The 20,412-nt window shown below is 42.9% G+C and overlaps 2 non-coding genes across 2 annotated transcripts; both read right to left on the bottom strand.

Annotated features, from left to right (window-relative positions):
• Positions 1 to 2,697: 2,697 nt before the first annotated feature.
• On the bottom strand, positions 2,698 to 2,804 carry LOC120252073. The gene has a single exon (XR_005533624.1). It is a non-coding gene; the product is annotated as a small nucleolar RNA R71 (small nucleolar RNA).
• A 14,210-nt stretch (positions 2,805 to 17,014) lies between these two features.
• On the bottom strand, positions 17,015 to 17,121 carry LOC120252030. Its single transcript, XR_005533583.1, has one exon. It is a non-coding gene; the product is annotated as a small nucleolar RNA R71 (small nucleolar RNA).
• Positions 17,122 to 20,412: the final 3,291 nt, after the last annotated feature.

A 20,412-nucleotide genomic window follows, 5' to 3' on the forward strand; every position in this document is an offset into this window, starting at 1 on the left:
ATTTTCTCGACATGATCGTGTGTACCGTGATAACTATTGTGTCCTGTCATGACTTGTCAGCTTAACCTTGTTCTTCTTCAAAAACCTAATCAACAATTTCTTCAAAAACTATTCCACACCAGTCGCCCCTTTTTGCTAACTATTCCCAACCATTTGATAAGTGCTTGAGTAGACATATTTCTCTATATGTTTTTGATAAGTGCTTGTGCGATATGAATGCGAAGCGTTCATTCCTTATATTTAGCATTACTTTTCTCAGGTTTTTACATTAATATGTGTGTTTTTATGTTACTTTTACGCAGGTAGGGCTGTGAGGCCGAGTATGAAGGAAATAGACCAATGTGGATGATAATGCACTTATTTTGGAGGAGATCTTGCTAGAGTTCAAACGCGAAGACATAGGCCAGGTGTGAGATGCTAGAGTGTGTGCCAACCTCCTCGCATTCGAGTGAGCACATCCATTTGGAGGGGCACAAAGGCAGTCACACTCGAGTATTCCGTCTTATGCATACAAGAATAGGAGCTCCGCCAATATATATATCATTGAAGAAGCAAGTGATTCACAACGTGAACGTGTGCCCGTTTGCGTTACCCCAATGAAAGTATGGAATTGGGAAGTTACCCCAATGGCAGTCACATCCGGCTGAGAAACCAGAGAAACAGAGAATCCACTCGGGCGTGTGGAAATTATCCATGGCCTTGTGGAAATTCCGCACGTTCGCGTGTATCATCCACGCCCGTGGAGTTGCCCGATTCTAGCCCTATTTAACGCCGATTCAGCCCCGATTTTGGTATTCTTTTCTCCATCTTTTCCCCAACTTGCGAGAGGGCGTCGGCTAGGGTTTCGAGGGGTATTGGCCAAGGTTTTAGAGAGGTTCTATGGCTCCAACATCGTGATTCCATTAGGGAAGAAGGTTTGTAGGGGAGCTCGATCGAGGCGTATCCTATACCGGACGAAGGAATCCTTGGACGACGAGTAGAGGACTTTCCACAAGACCATCGACACGACCATCGAGGGGGGTTTCTTTATGGATTCATTGCTTTTACATTCAATTTCTTTGATTGTACTTAGCTCCATGGAGAGCTAAACCGCTAGTGGGTACTTGGGTGATTGTGAACCCTAGGATGTATTCGCTTCATTGAACTTCTTTATTATGCTTTCAATAAATTGATGTTTATTGTGAGTTCCAACCTTGAATACTTGATTGTATGAACATTTCCCCTAGAGTTACACTAGGGTTGAGAGTTCTTGTTGGTAACCTTGTGAGTGAGTGACAAACCACGAGCGTTAGACAAAAGCTAGGGTTGGAGAGGGTTGAGAGGGTGAGTCGAGAGGTGCAGGGAGCGTCCCCTTTCCCTCCAACGTGATAGATTCTACCTCCGTTCCTCGAGTTCTTTGCAGCCATAATAGAGTGAATGGTCTAAGGGATGAACCTCCAGCGGGGGCCTAGTTGCGCGTGCAATGGAGTGAAGCGTTGAGATGCTCTTAGTATCTAGGGGCTTAATTGTGGCTAGTGACCTTCCACCGGACCAAAGGGGTTAGGGTCTAAATCTAGGAAGAGATTTATAACTTGGAATCGCTAGAGCTCATTGCAACTCTATGCGAAAGTGCGAGGTGTTGAGATTGTTCGATTTCTCCTCCGGGACATGTATAGAGTTAGGCATAGTTGACCTTAGATTTGGGACTATGTATGTAAGGATTTCCACGACTCACCATTGCATTGATTAGGAAGCATAATAGAGAGTTATTGCACTTGAAGCGATTATTCTAGGTGAAGCATCATCCGAGTACCCCATCTTTATCGATTGCCTTGCCACCTCCTTACTTTTGCTCTCTTACTCGTTGCTTTTAATTTCTGAGAATTGAATCATTACCACACTTATCATTGTTGATACTCCACATAGCTAAGAATCGAATTAAGTGTCTTTACTCCCTACTCCCTGTGGATTCGACCCCGCTCGCTCGGGATTATTACTTCGACAAACCCGTGCACTTGCGGGATATACGCAAGGGGACCTTGTTAAGTTTTTGGCGCCGTTGCCGGGGAGCTAGGCGTTTAGAGATACTTTGCACTTTGTTTTCTTAGCTATTTCACCACACAGTCTAATTCATATCTTCTTATTCTATTATCGTTCTGATTTTCTTTTTCTTTATTTTTGGTGTAGCCCCAGGTTATGACCCGAGGGAATCCATCAATATTGATTGAAGGAGACCCTGAGCTTGAACGTACACTTCGAAGGAAAGGGAAAGAACCTGTACACGAACAGCCTAATCCAGCTAATTTGGAAGTAGAAAGATCTGAAAACATGGCAGAACAAAATGAGCAACAACGAACACTATCCAATTATGCCAGACCTTCAGTGTTGGGGACACAATCGAGTATTGTGTGTCCCCCAATTACAGCTCAAAACTTTGAGCTAAAGCCGGCATTCATCCATATGCTGCAGCCGGCCGCACAATTCAAAGGTTTGTCCGACGAGGATCCAAACAGTCACATAGAAAGCTTCCTCGAGGTGTGTAGCATGCTGAAGATAAATGGTGTGACGGATGATGCCATCAAATTGAGAGCCTTCCCATTTTCCTTAAAGGGGAAAGCGAAGCAGTGGCTACACTCATTACCTAGAGCATCAATCACTACATGGGAGGAGATGGTAGAAGCTTTTCTAGCCCGTTATTTCCCTCCCGGAAAATTAGCAAAGCTTAGGAATGAGATCTCATCCTTTATGCAGCTGGAATTGGAGTCTCTATTTGAGATATGGGAAAGGTTCAAGGAACTCCTGCGAAAGTGTCCACAACATGGATTCCCGGAGTGGATGATTGTTCAAACCTTCTACAATGGTTTGAACCCGAGTACAAGGCAACTCTTGGATGTGGTGGCAGGAGGTACCTTAGGTAGCAAAACCCCCGACGAAGCACGTCAATTGATTGAAGAAATGGGGTTAAATAGCTACCAGTTGAACTCTAGGGAGAAGAAAAAGGTGGCCGGTCTCCATGAAATTGATGCGGTAACTTCACTGGCGGCCCAAGTGGAGAGTTTGAGTAAGAAGCTAGATCTTATAGCTTCAAATAGAGTTGCGGCCATGACCAATTGCATCGGTTGTGGTGGAGGACATGCTCCCTCCGATTGCCCAATCGTCATAGGTGATGTTTCTTCAGTTGAGAATGTTGACTTTGTAGGTAATGACATGAGACCTCAAGGGAATTTATACGACGAACACCTACAATTCAAAGGTTGGAAGAATCATCCCAACTTTTCATGGAATAATCAAGGACCACAAAAAGACCATGGGGCCATCGGGGTTCCAACAACAACAACAAGCCCCTCAAGTGGAAAAAGCGAAATTTCGAGGGCTTGGAAACCCGAATGACAGATTTGGAGAAGCACTTGGATAGTTTTGTTCAATCAGCAAACACAAGGTTTGAATCAGTCAAGGCTACACTTCGTAATCACACCGCCTCCTTGCATAATCTTGAAAATCAAGTGGGGCAAATTGCGAAGTCTCTCTCCGAAAGGCCATATGGTAGTTTACCAAGCAACATAGAAACCAACCCGAGAGAACATGTGAAGGTGATCAATTTGAGAAGTGGTTGTGAGGTTGAAGGGAGGCTTCCTAGTGAGATGCCGAAAGAACACGCACCCGAGGTTATATAGGTTGAGGAGGGAATAAACAAAGAGAAAGAGGTGGCACCCCCACCTTTCAAGCGAAGAATTCCTTATCCCTCTAGATTGAAGAATGACCAAGGGGATGAACAGTATAAGAAGTTCCTGAGTTTGTTTAAGCAACTCCACATCAACATTCCTTTTGTTGAGGCTTTGGCTCAAATGCCTAAGTATGCGAAGTTCCTGAAAGACCTATTGACCGACAAGAGGAAATTGGAGGAGAGTGCTTCAGTGGTGCTTGATGCTTCATGATCGGCGGTGTTGCAAAAGAACATGCTGAACAAGAAGAAGGACCCGGGAAGCTTCATTATTCCGTGTAACATCGGCAACTTAGGTGAGGAAATGGCATTGGCGGATTCAGGGGCAAGTATCAACGTCATGCCATATACTTTCTTCCAAAAGCTAGGCTTAGGTGAGCCTAGGCCTACTCGGATGACTTTATAATTGGCGGACCGAACGGTACGACATCCGAGTGGCATCATTGAAGACGTGCTTGTTAAGGTGGACAAGTACATTTTTCCGGTTGACTTTGTAGTGCTATATGTCGATGAGGATGCAGATGTACCCTTGATACTTGGGAGACCTTCCTTGCGGACTTCCAAACCATTGATTGACATGGACGGCGGAAAGCTCACATTGAGAGTCGGAGACGATAAGCTCACTTACCGCCTTGCTGAAGCCATGCGGCATTCTCTCAATTTTGATGACACTTTGTATTTTCTAGACACTACTAATGAGATTGTTGATGAATATATACAGGAAATGTTCAACCCGGATCCGTATGAAGGTTTGTTTGACCAAGAGGAGAGCAATGAAGAAGTAATGATGCTTGGTTCGAATGGAGACGAAACATTTACCCCGGGGATCTTGAAGAATGTGCTCCGAAAAATGAAGAGGGCTAGGAGATGCCACCGAAAACGCCCTAAGACTGTTGGAGACGTACATGAGCCAAGGAAGTTGGACGAACGATTGCTAGGTGGTCCGAAGCCTGATAGTGCACCCTCTACCCTCAAGAGACTTTGCTCATCATGCTTTCAAGTTATGGGTAAGATGGCAACCTTCATTCATGAACCCCCGTGAGGTAAGAAAGATATGTCAAGCTTAGTGACGTTAAACAAGCGCTTCTTGGGAGGCAACCCAAGTGTTTACTGTTTTCGTACCTTTTAGTTTAGTTTGTTTGCATAAATAAATTGTTAAGTGTTGGTGTTTCAATTGTTGAGTGCTTGTGCTGCGATTTTATTGTGGGTTTTTAAAAGTATTCATTGTGTGTTTTGTTGCGAATTGGCGAAGTTTGGTCGTTTGAGTTCTATTTCATGTTTTTATTTGGTAAATTTTGCATAATAGGGCAGGCTCTGAGTGTGTAGACATGTTCAGACTAGTTCTGCAGAGCCTATAGGTTTTTTTAAGTCATCCAGAGAAAACACACGGGCGTGTGGAATTTCCACATGCCCTTGGAGGTGTACTGTGAACTCATCCAGAGAGGGCACAAGGGCGTGCGGCCGCCCCTGTGGATGACCATGCGACTGGCGCACGCCCGTGGGTAATTTTCGCACGAGCTTGTGCCTTCCTGCAGAGTTGGGCAAATTTTCACGAGAACACACAGGGGCGTGGATTCGCCCCTGTGGGTGACCTTGTGAACCACACATGGGCGTGGGTAATTTCCGCACGCCCGTGCAAAACTCTGCAGGTTGCTCCCTACATCCCGAGAAAAACACGGGCGCGGCTGCCTCGTGAATTGGGATTGTGAATGTCCACGCCCGTGAGGAATTCCAGTATGGTCGTGTGGAAGACTTGATATCTTTCTCGGATGTCTACGGAAGCCACTGGGGCGTGCGTCTGCCCTTGTGGGTCGGGCACACGGGCGTGGGTAATTTCCGCATGCCCGTGGGAGAGCAGTCAGAGTCAAAGGAACGTTTTCCTGAGAAAGTACAGGGACGTGTGTACGCCCCTGTGGCGCTCTCGAAGTAAGGCGCATGGGCGTGGGTAATTTCCACACGCCCGTGGGGATACACAGAATTCCAAGAGACGTAATTTTCTCCTTAAAAACCTTGTGATCAGTCTCATTCTTCATCTCCGATCACTGGAAAAAGCGGTTCCCGATCATCTTTCCGACCCTTCATCGCTGTTTGGAGGAATTTTCTTCGCAAATCTTACTGAATTTCAAAGGTTTTCATATTCATTTCTTTCGTAACCTTTCTATCCTCTTTTCTTCGCCAATTATTGTTTTTCACGGATTAAATACTTTTAAATGTGAATTTTCATGCATGATGGATGTGTAGTAAGCATTTAGAAGTGGTTTTAAATTGAATTGTTAAGATTTGTTGTGTACCCGTGCGAGAGGTTCACGCTCTGCAGAGCCACATGGGCGTGGTAATTTCCACAGGCCCGTGTGGAATTCTGCAGTATATTACTTCTGAGATTTTTGACTATTTTCATCTTTTGCACTCCAGATATGGCACCTCGAGCGAAGATGAACGAAGTTAAGCGCCTCAGACTCACCTCACCCGAGCGGATACATGTGGAATTCTCGAACCCCGAGCATCAGGCTCGCTCGAGAGACTTTCAAAGACTCGGGTTTGGTCAGACTTGCTTCGCGGATGTACAAGTGCTTCGACATATTCAGCAAGGTGACGAGGTAATTAATGAGATTGATGAGATGTCTGGTAGTGGGAAGTCGGAGGAGGCTCAGCGACGATTAGTGAACCGAGCTTACCGCACACTCTACGCTAGAGGTTTTGGCATCCTTTGAGTTTCGATTCTCGCATGGGAGAGTTGACACTACAGAGGCGATACAGTTTCGGGCATTCGGACATCCATTCTCCATGAGCGTCACTGAGTTTTTGATTAGGACGGGCTTGTACGATGTCGCTTATACAGGTACCGTGGAGTATGGCCGACTACCAGTAGATTTTTCAGTGTCAGTCACTCCATATCATGCATACAGGATTTTGTGTGGGCGTGGGGAGTACGAATCGGGATTATCGAAGGCCTCTAGTTTGTCCCGGTTCGATTCATGAGATACGTACGCTGCAGTCATCAGCAGTGTCCGTAACGTGTCGAGCGGATAACACGGACCGCTTTGACCGAATAGATCCGCTTTTCTTATACTCCATGGCTCGCAATGTACCACTTCACTTAGGGTGCATTCTAGCAGATGTTTTGCGATGCACTGTGGTCATTCAACGAGAGTGGGTCTACTATTTGCAGGCCCTTATATCACCAGACTCATTATGGGAATGGGTTTGGGTGACGCTCTACGTGGTGCTGAGAGGACAGTTGTGCCCACCCATCTTGCCTTCGATACAATCAGGATGATGGGGTTGGTACGGAGGTTTGGGCCAAGGGTTTATATTCTCACTACAGCCACCGTTGAGACCACCAGGAGCGAAGGAGATACTGCAGGGGGTGTCCAGCAGACTCCTCCATCTTCTGTAGCACCGGGTACTCGAGCCTATGACCGTATTGAGAGGCTGGAGACTGAGTTAGAGAGATTCGGACTGAGATAGCGGAGCTCCGGTCTTTGCAGTTGGCTCAGCACACAGATCTTATTGCCCGATTTGAATTCCTTCGAGATCTCCTGAGACCCAGATCCTCAGTTTCTCCAGCACCTCCATCCTCGACCCTAACACCGGAAGACCCACTATATGCTTCCACTTCGACAGCAGCAGTAGTAGAGCCCGAGAGCGACTCTGACACTTGACCTTTCTTTTACTTTCGTGCATTTTACTTTCTCTTATTTTCTTGTTTTTAGACTTGTTCACTTAGAAAGTATTTTCCTTCTGAGTTTATGTTATTTTGCATTATCGAGTTGTATTCATTGCTTCATCTTTTATACACTCGAGTTATTTTTGTTTTTCTTGAGCTACACTAAACCCCCTCTTGTATGCGTGCAGATGGTCTTGTCTTCCTTGAAATTGAGACTTAGTCATGGGCACGGTCCAGGTGCTTTGCACTTGGCCGTGTGAGCTTCACAACCCATTGGAACACTACTCCCATGGAATTTGCTTCATCAAACGCAACACTAGGAGTCAGGGGAGTATTGTTTTGATTGCTTCTCCCACATCTATTTTTTTGAATAATATATTTTTCAGTGAGCTTTTGCATGAGTACATTGAGGACAATGTACAACTTAAGTGTGGGGGGGGGGGAGTTTCATAGTGTACACATCTTTTCTATTGTTCTTGATTGTTATATGCTCACATAGCCAATGGCGGTTCACCTTAGTTGCAATGTTTGTATTCTTATGTCTAGGAGAATTGTTAACATTGAATGGTTTCATGCTCTAGTTCTTGCTTGAATTTTTTTAGGATTTTTTTGCCCGATTTACACTTAGTGCACTACTCACTCTTTGAACTCTATTGGAAACTCATGTCCGATGTTAAAAGGGACTAGTTAGGTTTACTTCTTTTTGCTAAATTATGGAAAAATGAAAAAGAAGGAACAAAAATAGTTTTATTGTTTATTTGTGTTCGTTGGGTGGAAAGAGCTACCACCTATGAAGTATGAAGCTACTCTCACAAGTCGGATACTAGTTATGCCCTTATGAGAGAGAGAGAGAGCTATCTCATAGGATGAGTGAAAGCTACCACTCGGGTAGAAAGAGCAACCCCCTCGAAAGTGTGAAAGCCACCTTAGCGGCCGCTTTGGAAAGGGCTACCTTAGAGGATGTGTGAAGCTACTACCATTGTTTAAAATTTTTGTCACTTTTGTCGATAAATAAGTCCCTTGTACTTAGAACTTTGAGGAGTATAACTTGGGTTGTTTTGAGTGAGTTCACACACTTACACGAAATTCGGGTTTGTTGTCCTTATTTATTCAAGAGTTTAGCTAGAGCATTGATTTTTCGTATTTAGTGTTGAAATTTTCCTTACTTGTAGAATGCTATCTTTGTATACTTTGGTGAACCTAAGGCCAAGCACTTTCAATATTTTCTTCATTGATGCACAAAATATTTAATTTTTGCTTGAGGACAAGCAAAAGCTTAAGTGTGGAGGAGTTTGATAAGTGCTTGTGCGATATGAATGCGAAGCGTTCATTCCTTATGTTGAGCATTTCTTTTCTCAGGTTTTTACATTAATATGTGTGTTTTTATGTTACTTTTACGCAGGTAGGGCTGTGAGGCCGAGTATTAAGGAAATAGGCCAATGTGGATGATAATGCACTTATTTTGGAGGAGATCTTGCTAGAGTTCAAACGCGAAGACATAGGCCAGGTGTGAGATGCTAGAGTGTGTGCCAACCTCCTCGCATTCGAGTGAGCACATCCATTTGGAGGGGCACAAAGGAAGTCACACTCGAGCATTCCATCTTATGCATACAAGAACATGAGCTCCACCAACATTTATATCATTGAAGAAGCAAGTGATTCACGACGTGAACGTGTTCCCGTTTGCGTTACCCCGATGAAAGTATGGAATTGGGAAGTTATTCAGGCCAAAGCTGTAGCAGAGCATTGTAGCAACATTGCAGGAACTACTGTAGCATTACTGTTCACAGCGGCTGAGAAACCAGAGAAACAGAGAATCCACATGGGCGTGTGGAAATTATCCACGCCCGTGGAGTTGCCCAATTCCAGCCCTATTGAAAGCCGATTCAGCCCCGATTTTTGGTATTCTTTTTCTCCATCTTTTCCCCAACTTGCGAGAGGGCGTCGGCTTGGGTTTCGAGGGGTATTGGCCTAGGTTTTGGAGAGGTTCTATGGCTCTGACATCGTGATTCCATTAGGAAGAAGTTTGGTAGGAGAGCTTCGATCGAGGCGTATCCTATACCGGATGAAGGAATCCTTGGACGATCTAGTAGAGGACTTTCCACAAGACCATCGACCACGCACCATCGAGGGGGTTTCTTTATGGATTCATTGCTTTTTACATTTGATTTCTTTGATTGTACTTAGCTCCATGGAGAGCTAAACCCCTAGTGGGTACTTGGGTGATTGTGAACCCTAGGATGTATTCGCTTCATTGAACTTATTTATTATGCTTTCAATAAATTGATGTTTATTGTGAGTTCAAACCTTGAATGCTTGATTGTATGAACATTTCCCCTAGAGTGATACTAGGGTTGACAATTCTTGTTGGTAACCTTGTGAGTGAGTGACACACAACGAACGTTAGACAAAGCTAGGTTGGAGACGGTTGAGAGGGTAAGTCGAGATGTACAGGAGCGTCCCCTTTCTCCTCCGACGTGATAGATTCTACCTCCGTTCCTCGAGTTCTTTGCGGCCATAACACAGTGAATGGTCTAAGGGATGAACTTCCGCTGGGGCCTAGTTGCACGAGCAATGGAGTGAAGCGTTGAGATGATCTTAGTATCTAGGGCTTAATTGTGGCTAGGGACCATCCGCCTGGACCAAAGGGTTAGGTTTAAATCTAGGAAGAGATTTATCACTTGGAATCCCTAGAGCTCATTGCAACTCTATGCGAGTGCGAGGTTTTGAGATTGTTTGATTTCTCCTGCGGGACATGTATAGAGTTAGGCATAGTTGACCTTAGATTTGGGACTATGTATGTAAGGATTTCCACGACTCACCATTGCATTGATTAGGAAGCATAATAGAGAGTTCTTGCACTTGAAGCTATTATCCTAGGTGAAGCATCATCCGAGTACCCCATCTTTATTGATTGCCTTGCCTCCTCCTTACTTTTGCTCTCTTACTTGTTGCTTTTAATTTCTGAGAATTGAATCATTACCACACTTATCATTGTTGATACTCAACATATCTAAGAATCGAATTAAGTGTCTTTACTCCCTACTTCCTGTGGATTCGACCCCGCTCGCTCGGGATTATTACTTCGACAAACCCGTGCACTTGCGGGATATACGCAAGGGGACCTTATCAGTTTGACATGCTTTGAGCATCATTTTTACCATGGTTTATATCTCATATAGTGTATTTGGTGTTCTTTTATGCAATTAGGTTGCAAATGCCTTGAAGGAAGAAAAAGAAGCAAATATAGGTCATAAAGACACATTTTTGGAGTTCTTGTCCAACCTAAGGATCAAGACATAGGAGGAGCTCATGTACGTGGAGGCGTGTGCCAACTTTAAAGAGGATTTCAGGCAATTTGCTAGTTAGAAGGACACAAAAGCAATCACATCTCCATGTCCGTACTCTATGTGAAGAATGCAAGACCTTCCAAATGATGATTCGATGAAGAAAAGTCTTATAACCTACCGCATAGGCGTGTGCCCGACCATGTGGCCTCAAGAGAAGAGTATGCGAGCAGTGTGCACTGTAGCGTGCTATAGCAAAACACTATTCACATGACCGTGTGGAAATTCCACACGGTCACGTGGGAATTTCTGCAGCTCACGTGGGCGCGTGAAATCTTACACATGGAGCACATGACAGTCGTGGTTTAGACTTATAAATAGCCCTTTTGCCATATTTGTTGGAGACTTTTTGCTAGCGTTCGAAGGGCCAAGCGGCTAGGGTTTCAAGAGGAGGACTTTGTCGAATTTGAGGGGTGTTCTTCACTAACTTTGATAGATCTTTCCTTCGTCACAGCATCAAGAGGGCCTTCAGCAACCTAGCTTCAGAGAAGGATCCTTCAAGATGTTGAAAGACCCATCAAGGCCATCATCACAAATTCTAATGTGTTTTCCTCTAGGGTTTACTTTGCTTTTTATTGCATTGTACTTTGCTTTGTAACTTTCCCCATGGAGGGCTAAACCCTACTAGGTATTTGGGAATGTGAACTCTATGATCTTATCTTTTGTATTGACTTACTTTATGTTTTCCATTAATTACAAGTTTATTTGAGTTTTAATCTTGTTTTATGATTACTTTCATGTCATATTGATCTTTGTGGTTTATTGTTAATGCATAATTTGTTGCCTTGGTGAGAGAGAGGTCTCCATCAGGGTTAGAACTCCAATATTAAAGAGGATTGAGAGGGTGAGTCATGAGATAGTGGAGTGCCCCTTTCCCTTCTGATGAGTGCTTCCTATCTCCATATTCCCTAGACTTTGTGCAACCATATTTGGTGTGAGATGTAAGATTGAGATATTTCACTATAGGGACCTTCTAGGGATTAGGGATCTTTCGCCTAGAAGTAGGGTTAGGTTTATCTTTAGGAATTGTTGCACTCCTAGGTATCTCTAGAGCTTATTATGATCATATGTGGTGGGAGGTGTTGAGATTGATTGATTTCTCCACCGGGACCTAATAGGGGACTAGTATCAGTGGCCTGGAGGAAGGGATCGATTATTCTGGATTGCCTCGACTTATCTAACATGGTTTAGGAGCATTTAGCAAGTCTTGGACTTCATGTTTATAACCTAGGGAGAGCATTGGCCGGGTAACTCATCTTTATTGATTGAGACCTCCCTTTATTTCTATTTTCCCTTTGCTTGCTTGCGATATTCTTATTCTTGCAATTAAGTTCATTTCATCATAATCATGACTCCGACTAGATAACTAAGAAGTTGTTATTACTAATACTTCTGTTTCTTGTGGTTTCGAGTGACAATCTCACCGGGTATTTTATTACTTCGACGCCGGTGCACTTGATGTACACACTCACAATTCGGTCGTGTCACCCTTCATCTCGTTCTCTCGTGCAGTAAAAACCTATAAGTTAGCTTCACAATTTGTCGACCATCATCACGCTTTCTCCTCTTCTTGTGCGCTCTCTCTTCCTACTCCGGTAAGCCACCAACTATCATTTTGGTGTTGTTGTGAAGTTCTAGCTGGTCTTACCGGTAGTTCATCAGTAATTTGGTTTTCCTATCATCGATTTTGTTGATTTGATATAATTTTCTGTCAGATTTTTGAGATCAAGTTTTTTCAAATCTTCGGAGATGATGATCAAGCTTTTTGAAAAATCACGATCATGCTCTTGACCAGAGCACAGTCAGGATGCTCCTAGGACCATCGTGTTCATCTTGCATTGATACATAAATAAATTAATTCATTTCATTTCCTGTTGCAGACAATGGCAAGGAAGCGAACACCAACAAGGTCGGGTCTGAGCCAGTCTCTGACAAACCTAACAACACCGATTCATCACGAATGTTATACTCAGCTATCTGAGCATGAATTTGGGACCTTTGCACCATTGATTAGGATGTGTTGCACAGAGTCAGATTAAGAGATGAGTTTGAGCAATTACTGGATATTAGAGCCTCGCACAAGGTACTCACCATCAATGAACCAGTCTACCGTGAATTGACGTTTGAATTCCTTGCCATATTCGAGCGACTTCGAGGGCAGGATGTCTGGGATGAATCTTATACCATTCGATTCCAACTCAAGAGGCACAATTATCACCTGGGTTACATGGATTTTGCCCTATTCTTGGGTATTTATTATCAGGATTACACCTTAACCGAAGAGTATCACAACTTACTCTCCTCTACAAAACTTGGGGAAACTCGGTTAGCCCGATAGAGGAGGCTAAGTGACTGCGGCCGCCCTTTCCAACCGAACATCACCACACCATCATCTCTGAAGTCATCCACACTTAGATTCACCCACTCCCTAACCAATGGTACCATTACTGGTCAAAATCACTACATTGGCAACATTACTCTTCAAGTGTTCCATTATCTTTTGAGTATGAAAGATAGAACACCATTTCACTTGGGATTTGTCATCGCCACATCATTCCATCACCAAGCAACTGACACTCCTGCACACAAAATATTTGCTGGTCCATATATCACTCTACTCATTGAGGGAATGGGTCTCTTGGAAAGCATGGGCCATATGTCATCTACAGGTGGATTTAGCCCTATTACTTTGTGTAGTCTGTAGAGAATAAGTCTTGTCACCTTACTGCGATCCACTACTTTAGTGAATCTATGTAGGAGTAACCCCTTATTGCCGGATGTGCACCCCAGTATTCAATGTTAGGGTCAGAGTTTGCAGTGTATCGCAGAATATTGCAAAATTGATACTACCCCATCTGGTGGTGATACCTAGCCTGAGAAAGCAACCTCTTATTCACTACACCAGCAGCAATCCTTTGTTTATCTTTATCTCCTTTTATTGTACTTCCTTTTATTTCATCTTTTGTAGTCAGTTAGCAAGGGGAGTCCCCTGCTACATTTTGGCTTGTTTTCTTTTATTTTTGTTGTTTGTTCTTTTCATCTTTAATTTATATATCGTATTTTGGGATTTCTCGAGTTTTACTTGTGTTCTTCACTAATTTCAAGGATTGTGTTGTTGCTTGGAGTGGCAAACATGTTGAGAGCAACAACACCACTCTCTGTGTTCAGGGAAGTTATGTGAACCCCATCTTTCTTTTGATTGTTCTAAATTTCTATTTTGCATGACTTATATTTATACATTGAGGACAATGTATCATTCAACTGTGGGGTAGGGTCGCATGCATGCCTTTTTTTTATTAGTGCCTTGCTAATGATGATCTATGGTTATTTTGTTGGAAATTCATAAGCTTAGGGGACATGAGTGTGTTAGGTACTTATTTAGAACAACTTGTAGACTTACTTTTACTCTGATGAACTAAGACATCATTAAATTGCCCTAATTGTAAAGCCACTTCCTTTAGGATGGAATCCTTTCATTTAAGACCAAGTGATTGTGTTAATTCTAGTGTTAAAAAAAGTTGGAAGTCGGTTTGTTTTTGGGATGACCTACCAGTCTAATTTTAAGTGTAAAAAGATGGTTGAAAGAGCTATCACCCTAAAGGAGTGAATGCTACTCTTGAGTAATTAAATTTTGGGCATTACAAGTGTACATTTCATGACCTACAATGAGAGAAGGCTACCCCTAGCATGTATGAAGCTACTACCCAGTATCCTAGTGATAAGTGCTTGTGTAATAGTAATATAAAGTATCTTTTCTTATATTGAGCATTGCTTTTCTCATGTTTTATCGCTTATGCATGTGTATTTTTGTTCTTTTGTGCATGTAGGGTTGTGGAGACAAGTATGAAAGAAATAAACCAAAAGTAGATCATCGATGCAATTTGTTGATGAAATCTTAAAGTCAACAAACGTGAAGACACAAGTTGTGCATAAAGGCATATGAGTGTCTGCCAAACTTCATTGTGTTCGAGTGAACATTGATAAGTGCTTGTGCAATAGTAATATGAAGTATTTTTTTCTTACGATGAGCATTATTTTTCTCAGATTTGATCGCTCATACATGTGTATTTTTGTTACTTTTGCACATGTAGGTTTGTGGAGACAAGTATAGAATAGAAGCCAAAGTAGATTTCGTTTGCACTTTGCTGATGGAATCTTGGAGTGAACAAACGTGAAGACAAAATTTGTGCTCAAAGACATGTGAGTGTGTGCCAACCTCCATTGTGCTCAAGTGAATATGCAAATTAGAGAGGCACAAAGGCAGTCACACTCATGTGTTCCGACTTGTGCAATGCTAGCAAGATTATCGTCAAATGTGTTTTTATTTGAAGATGCAATGCGATCTACAGCATGGGCGTGTGCCCATTTAGAAATGTAATGTAGGAGTTACTGTTCATAAGCCGGTGAAAAATGAATTTCTGCAGATTCACACGGACATTTGGAAATTCCACACGCTCGTGTGGATGCCCGATTCCAGCCCTATTTCAGTCGCGATTTCAGCCCCATTTATGGATCCTTCTATCCATCCTTTGGCCTATGTTTTCATACCTTTGGAGGTGCCCGCAGCTAGGACTCGGAGAGGCTTTGGCTACGCTTTTGCAGATGTTTACGGTCTTTGACACCGCGTTTCCTTTGGTAGAGAGTTATTGGGGGGACTATCATCGGTACCGATCTGGTGAGGTGTGCCCTAGGCTTGACGAGGGGACCTTTGGAGAAGACGAGGCCACTCCACAAGACCATCGACATAAACACCAAGGGGGTTTTATTCATGGATTGCATATGTTTATTTTTGATTTCCTTATTGATTGTATTTTGCTCCATGGAGAGCTAAACGCCTAGTGGGTACTTGGGTTTGTAAACCCTAGCATGATATTGTTTCTTTGATGCCTTATTATGCTTTATTTAATTGATATTTTAATTGAGTTCCAATCTTGAATGCTTGTTGAGTTGATTTTTCCTTAGAGTGACACTAGGGCTGAGAATCTATTTTGGTAATCCTTGTGGACGAGTGACAAACCATAAGGGTTAGACAATGCCCTCCGGTATAATTTATCCTACCTTCACATTCCGAGAGTTCTTTGCGGTTAAAATAGAGTGAAGTCCTAAGAGATGAACTCCACTGGGTTTAGTTGCGCAAGCAACAGAGTGAAGGGTTAGATCTATTTTAGGGAATAGGGTTTATCACTTGGGATCCCTAGAGCCTAAAGCAACCTAGAACAGTGTGAGGTGTCGAGACTGAGAGATTTCTCCACCGAGGCATAATGTACGGTTAGTCACGGTTGACCTTATGTTTTGGGCTGTATGTTTGAGGATCTCCATTAGACATTAGTTAGGAAACATAATGATTGGCCTTACACTTGAAACAATAGTCCTAGGATGAGCAATGTTTTGCTGCCCCATTTATCTTCGATTGCCTCTCCTATCTTTTATTTGCACCTTCTTCTTCTTTTCTTATTTCTATTTGCATTGATTCTTATTCACATCACTATTGATTCATTTTCGTTCTAGGTAAATAGCAATCTTTATATTTCTAATCACTACTCCCTATGGATTTGACTACCCACTCACCGGGGTATTATTAATTCGACAAACCCGTGCACTTGCGGTACACACGCAAAAGGGCGTTGTCAAGTTTTTGGCACCGTTGCCAGGGAATAGGCGTTTTAGATGCACTTTGCACTTTGCTACTTTAGCTATTCACCATTTATTCTATTTCACACTTTCTTATTCTTCCATCATTCTGTTTTGTTTTTCTTTCTTTGGTTGCACCTCCAGGTTATAACCAGAGGGAACCCGTCGACATTGGTTGAAGGTGATCCTGGGCTTGAATGAACACTTCATAGAAGGGGTAAAGAACCTGTGCAAGAACAAAGAAATCAAGCTGAGGTAGATGGTGAAGGGTCAGATAATATGGTAGACTAAAATGAACAGTAGAAGAAGCTATCAGATTATGCCAGACCCATAGTTCTGGGCATACAGTCTAGTATTGTGCGGCCACCAATTACAGCTCAGAACTTTGAGCTAAAGCCAGTATTCATCCAAATGTTATAGTAGTCAGCAAAGTTTAATTGTTTGGCCGATGAGGATCCAAACAATCACATAGAAAACTTCTTGGAAGTGTGTGACATGCTCAAGATTAATGGTGTTACGGATGATGCTATCAAGTTGAGGGCCTTCCCATTTTCCTTGAAAGGGAGAACTAAGAAATGGCTACATTGATTACCTAGAGCATCGGTCACTACATAGGAGGAGATGGTAGAAGCTTTCCTTACTTGATATTTCCCTCTCAGAAAATCCGCAAAGCTTAGGAATGAAATATCCGTTTTTATACAAACAGAATTGGAGTCTCTATTTGAGACATGGGATAGGTTCAAGGAGCTCCTATGGAAATGTCGTCAACATGGGTTCTGATAAGTGCTTGTGTAGACATATTTTTTATATATGTTTTAAATGCATTGAGCATCATTTTTACCATGGTTTATGTCTCATATTGTGTATTTGGTGTACTTTTATGCATATATGTTGTGAATGCCTTAAACAGTAAAAAGGAAGAAAAGATAGCCTATAAAGACACAATGTTGGGAGTTCTTGTTCAATTGAAGGACCAAGACACAAGAGGAGTTCATAAACGTGGAGATGTGTGCCAACGTCCAAGAAGATTTAAGTTAATTCACTAGTTGGAAGGGCACAAAGGCAGCCACATCTTCATGTTCCTTCTCTTTGTAAAGATTGCAAGACCTTTCAAAAATATGATGATCAAGAAAAGTTTTATAGCCTACCACATGGACATGTGGCCTCAAGAGAAGAGTGTTTGAACTGCGTTTTGTGAAAACTGCTATAGCAAAACACTGTAGCAGTTTACTGCATCAGTAATGTAGTAAATTTACTGTTCACGCATCCGCGTGGAAATTCCTGCAGCCCACGCGGGCGCGTGGGGGCACGTGACAGACGCGGTCTAAGGCCTATAAATAGCCGTTTTTCCCTATTCTTTCTCATCTTTTGTGCGGCTTTTTGAGGGGTGAGACGGCTAGGGTTTGGAGAGGAGGTCTTTGCGGCTTTGGAGGCGCTTCGTCACCAACTTTGATCGATTCCTCCTCCGTCATAGCATCAAGGAAGCCACCGATGAACCTAGCTTCGGAGTGGGTCCTTCAAGACGTCGAAGCTCTCCATCAAGGCCATCAGTTCATTTATAAGGGGGTTTATTTCTATGGTTTTAATGTACTTTCATTAATTGATGGTGTTTTTGTATGTTGCTCCATGGAGAGCTAAAGCCCTAGACGGTATTTGGGCTTGTGAACCGTAGGATTCTCATCTTTTGTTGATTTGCTTAGTGTTTCTATTTAATCTGAGTTTGATTAAGTTTTAAATTTGATTGTCTAATGCTTGCTTGCCTTATTGATCTTTTGGTTATTTGGTTTGCATGATTTGTTACCTTGGTGAGAGAGAGGTCTCCATTAGGGTTGGAATCTCAAGATTGTAGAGGGTTGAGAGGGTGAGTCATGAGATAGATAGCATCCCCTTTCCCCTCCGATTGGTGTATTCTATCTCCGTTCCCTAAGCTCTATGCAACCATATTTGGTGTGAGGCGTGAGATTGAGAGATTTCTCCGCCGGGACCTTGTAGGGGGTTAGGATCCTTCACCGGAAATTAGGGTTGGATCAATCTTTAGGAATTGGATACACCTCTTGGAATCCCTAGAGTGCTTTGCGGTCATATGTGGTGTGAGGTGTTGAGATTGAGCGATTTCTCCACCGGACCTCGTAGGGGACTAGTATCGGTGATCTGGAGACAGGATCTAATTATTTTTGGATTTCCATGACTTAACTTACTCATCATAGAAACACTTTGCTTATCCGGTACCTAATACCTGAATACTAGGGAGAGCATTGCCCGAATACCCCACTTTTACTGATTGAGATCCCCATCCATTTAACCATTGCATATTCGTCTCCGGTATTTATTTCTTCGCACATTAGATCACCTCACCTTTCCATTTATCATTAGGTTAGAAAGCAGAGAAGAAGTTAGTACTAGTAGCCCTGTTCCCTGTGGATTCGAGTACCCGACTCACGGGTATTTTATTACTTCGACACCAGTGCACTTGCGGTTCACACGCATATTCGGACGTGTCAGGTTCCTCGAGTGGATGATCATTTAGACTTTTTATAATGGGTTTGAACCAAAGCATGAAGCAGTTACTTCATGCTACAACAGGAGGTATCTTAAGGAGCAAGACTCTGAAAGAAGCCCGGCATCTTATTGAGGAAATGGCTATGAACGGTTATCAGTGAAACACAAGGGACAAAAAGAAGGTAGTCAGACTTCATGAGATTAACTCAGTTACTTCATTGGCGGCCCAAGTAGTATCATTGAGCAAGAAGTTAGATATTCTAACTTCTAATAGATTGGCGGCAATGACTAGTTACACAGGGTGTAGGGAGAACATGCTCCATCTGATTGCCTGATTTCTACTGGTGGTACATCCTCGGTAGAACAAGTGAATTTTGTGGGTAATGCAATGAGAAACGAAGGCAATCTATAGAGCAACACCTACAATCCGGGTTGAAGGAGCCATCCGAATCTTTCATGGAGTAATCGAGGGCAATAAAAGATAATGGCACCACCCGGTTTCCAACAACAAGAACAAGCCCCGAACATGGAGAACGGAGTTTCCGGGTTGGAAAACTGGATCACCGATCTAGAGAAGGATTTAACCAAGTTCATTCAATCATCAGACACTAGATTTCAATCAATTGAAGCCACACTTCACAACCACACCGCATTATTGCACAACTTGGAGAATCATGTGAGGCAAATTGTGAAGTCATTATCGGAGAGACCTCAAGGAAGCTTTCCTAGTAACACCAAAAGCAATCCGAGGGAACATGTGAAAGTGATCACTTTGAGAAGTGGTCGTGAGGTTGAGGGTATGCTTCCGAGTGAGATGACCAATGTTAAAGCACCCGAGGTCATGGAGGTTAAGGAGAGAACAAAAAGAAAAAAGGTGGTACCCCCACCTTATAAGCTAAGAATCCCTTATCCTTCAAGGTTGACGAATGACCAAAATTATGAGCAATACAAGAAGTTCTTAGGGTTATTCAAGCAGTTGCACATAAACATTCCTTTTGTGGAGGCATTGTCTCAAATGCCACGGTATACAAAGTTTCTCAAGGACCTTATGACCAAAAAGAGGTAGTTGGAGGAGAGTACATCTGTGATCTTAGATGCTTCATGTTCGGCAGTGTTGCAAAAGAATATACCGAACAAGAAGAAGGATACTGGAAGCTTTATCATTCTGTTCAACATTGGTAACATGGGTGAAGAAAAGGTATTAGCGGACTCAGGGGCTCGTATCAACGTCATGCCTTACATCTTCTTTCAAAAGCTAGGCTTGGGAGAGCCTAGGCCCACTCAGATGACGTTACAGTTGGCGGACCGAAAGGTTAGACATCCGAGGGGCATCATTGAAGATGTACTTGTGAAGGTTGACAAGTACATATTTCCTGTAGACTTCATAGTGTTAGATGTTGATGAGGATGTCGACATTCCTTTGATACTTGGAAGGTCATCTTGCGCACTTCCAAAGCCCTTATCGACATGGACGGTGGGGAGTTAACTTTACGAGTTGGGGATGACAAGCTTACATATCGCCTCACCAAAGCCTTGAGACATTCTCTAGACTTTGATGATACTCTTTA

The sequence above is a fragment of the Dioscorea cayenensis genome, chromosome 20 (genome assembly GCF_009730915.1).
Source record: "Dioscorea cayenensis subsp. rotundata cultivar TDr96_F1 chromosome 20, TDr96_F1_v2_PseudoChromosome.rev07_lg8_w22 25.fasta, whole genome shotgun sequence".
Classification (NCBI taxonomy): Eukaryota; Viridiplantae; Streptophyta; class Magnoliopsida; order Dioscoreales; family Dioscoreaceae; genus Dioscorea; species Dioscorea cayenensis.